This window comes from Buceros rhinoceros, unplaced genomic scaffold (assembly GCF_000710305.1).
Source record: "Buceros rhinoceros silvestris isolate BGI_N320 unplaced genomic scaffold, ASM71030v1 scaffold3354, whole genome shotgun sequence".
NCBI lineage: Eukaryota > Metazoa > Chordata > Aves > Bucerotiformes > Bucerotidae > Buceros > Buceros rhinoceros.
In genome coordinates this window covers 143561-147023 of record NW_010407516.1, presented here as the reverse complement: position 1 = coordinate 147023, position 3463 = coordinate 143561, and positions in this window count along the sequence as shown.

Here is a 3463-nt window from a genome sequence, read left to right as displayed (position 1 = left end):
CTGCTGTATCCGTGGTGTGACAAAATGTGCAGGAATGATAGGGGTTTTGAGTAAACTGAAAAGAGAAGCTCCTGAAATGAGTAAAGATTATTTCCAGAGTGCTGGAAGAAGAAGGTTGTCTGTATGTAAGCAATGCCTTTTCTTTTTTGAAGTTTGGAGTAAGAACAAAAAAGTAGAAGAAACATTAAATATGGAATAGCAGAATGAAAAGAGAATCAGGTATTGGATTCATGTTTTGGAAATAACATGATTGTGAGAAGGACGAGGGTATGAAGCAGTAAAAGAGGAATAAAATTCCTGTGCGTGTTCTGAATAGAGAAAAAAAAGAGAATATTGTAACTGAAGTTTCCTCGAGATCTTTCAAAGAATTGTTACTCTATCCAGAGGATCATAGGGCTCATGAACGTAACTGACCAGACAAAGGAATTGTTTTGTTTTTCTATTCTCTGTGCTTTTTCTGAGCTTCACTGCAATCAAAATCTATTCTACCTAGCTGCTGCAGCTGCCAATCCATAATCCAATTCTTTGTTTCCTGTCGTCATTGATATCGACCAGCCACAGCCTCAGGGATTATGAGACAGACACCCTTTGGAGTATGGAATGCTGTTTATTTGCAACTCTCAGGAGCCAGTGCACTGACATCAGATATGTTTGTAAACACAACCACTACGCTGACATGGGGTGCAGGACTATATTGCTCTTTTCACTGTTAAACGAAGTTGCCTTCAAAGCACTTATCTAACACAATGTTAGTCATTACTATCTGTGTGAAACTTGTACCATATTGCCAAAAGCTGTATGATTGTATGTAATATCTCAGATCCATTTTAACAGCAGAGCACAACTTGGTTATCTATATACGTTGTTTGAGGACTCCTAGCTAACTGTTAATCTATAACTCAAATATAATTAGTTTGATTTCAAATATTCTGCCTGCCAGTTCTTTCATTTAGTCTGGTGTGCATCACGTTTGAATTGACACAGCTTTAGCAATAGTAACTAGGGAAACTAGTTACTGGTTGGAGAAGGTCAATGTTATATTATGTCAGTGACATTTCAAATCAAATTAATATCATCAGATTGGAGCAGCAACTCCAGTGAATGGAAGGGTGGGATAGGGCAACAGAGGGAGACAGGGAGGGGGAGACATTTCTTTCAACAGTAAATTGTACATCTCCACTGTACTGTAATTACATGCAAAAAGAAAAAAAAGGTTTTGCTTATAGGATAGATTGATGGTTTTGTTTGGTTATTTTTTTACTAGTTATAGAAAGTGTTTTCTAGAACCAGGTGACTGTATGTTCTTCTACCAGTTCCATATAAAACATAGCTACCGTCAGGGAAATACTGTACAATTTGTCTGGTTCTTCTGTAACATGGCCTGCTTTCTGTTCTGCAGGATTTGACATTTTCACGAACTGACAAACAGGGTTTAGATATTGAAATGAAAATGTCAGAGTTCAAAGAAGCTATTGCTTTGCATTTTTATTCAGTAGAACACTAAGTGCTAGAACATAATTGCCTATAGATTTTCTTTATATAGCATTTAATTTTCTCATCTTACTTGACAAAGAAATGAAGTGATGCAGTTTCCATGGAGCTTGTCATGTAACACTGCATATAACCTCTATCAAATACGTATTTTTTAATGTATACTTCCAACTTCAATTGTTCAGAGGATGATTTGTTTTCGCATCAAGTAGTGAGTTCTTCAGGTGTGCAAAGTATTTCAATGTACGCTCTTCATTTTAAGTAAGTTATTATCAATGTTGCTGTCTTGAATTTTGCATGTACCAGGAGATCAAAGTTAATTTACTCCATATCCCCTCATACAGGTGGGGATGGGAGAACACTACGGTTTACAACCTCAATTTCTGTGCAGCATCACAACCTTTCCCTGCTTGAAGTACTCTTTATCTTTTTCATAATTTCCAAGAAAAAATTACCTTCAAGCCCAATCCTTCAGCCCTCTCAGAAACACAATTTTCAGTGAAATCAGTTGGTGTACAGCTGTACTGGTGTATATTTTTTGAACAGGTGGCTTCACTTGGTAACATAATCTCACCAGCACCCCATGTGAAACAAGTGCTGCTCCTGGCTCTGTGGGAGAAAGGGACCCTGTCCCTGTCTGCTTGGTTTTCCAGGAAGAAATCTGGCACTTTTTGCTTAGTCGTGGGTAGGAGTGTGAATACAAAACTTCCTCTTGGAAAGAGCCTTGCATTGCTAACTGCAAAGTCAACTGGTTATGGGAAAGAACCAACTACTTTCTTAAACACCAGCTGAAAAGAAATTGAAGTGTTTATACAAAAACCGAAAGTGTTTACAAGGAGGAAAAAAGTGATTAACAAAGCATTCACTGCAAGACCTTCTTTCATAACATCCCACAGCAATTTCTTTTGCATTGTATTTGTGCTAGTGAAAAAAGCCAAACACATTTTCTGCCAAAAGCTGTCTGTCTGTTAAAAGAGCAGTAGCAATCACCCTTCAATTACAGTGTAAACAGCAATGGTGGCAACACACAAAAATTACTTCCAACAATTTCAGGAGAATCTACTCCCAGAAGTGGCCTGTGTGTCTTCTACTTTTCTTTTCTTTTTTTTTTAACCTCAACTGATGCAAAATGCAGAATGCAAAGCTGTTAAGATGTTTCAGTGTGCAGGATTCAGGCAGCAACGCCAATGGAGCACATACTAATAGAGTCAAACTGGTGTTCAGACGTGCTTGATCTGGGAAGAGTTTCAAAACTAATGGGCGGTCACGCGTCTTCCTTGTAACGGGATATAGGTTTAGAAAAGAGCTGCTATGTGCAAAGGCCACTTCTTGTGCAAAGAGAAGCTCGTCCATTTGTACAACTTCTATGATCATTTGCATAAACAAGTGATGATTCAAGGGGATGGCAGCACCCGTTTGTAAAACCACCCAGTAAGTTTACAAATGCAAAATCAAAGCAACTGTGCTTTGGAATACATGCAAACAATCATAAAGTTTTACCATACATTTAATTCACTTGTCATTACAGCTTTGATAATGCTATGGATGATTAAGTTTTTAACCACAAAATCAAACTGAAAAATAATTATATCTTATTATGAAGAAGTCTTGTATTAAGAAGAAAACATAACTCCTACAAAAGAACCACCATAAATGTTAGAGCAGTTGTCATTATCATAAACATTTTTCCCTGGTGTTTTCATTATGAGCTAGTTTATTATATTCTCACTTGCTTTATAACAGTTACCAAATTTTACACCTGTGACTGTTTTCTCTGTGATATTCCCACATTAAATACATTTTGCATTTTTGCTGTGAAGAGAGTAAACCGATCTATGTGTAACTCAATCTCCACACATCACTTGTTAACTGCCATACTCCAATAAGCAGGTAGCCACCACTTTGTCCATAACAAGAGAAGTCCTACTGGCTGCAGATTGACCTTCTCAAGTGGTTCTTTCTTTATAGCTAT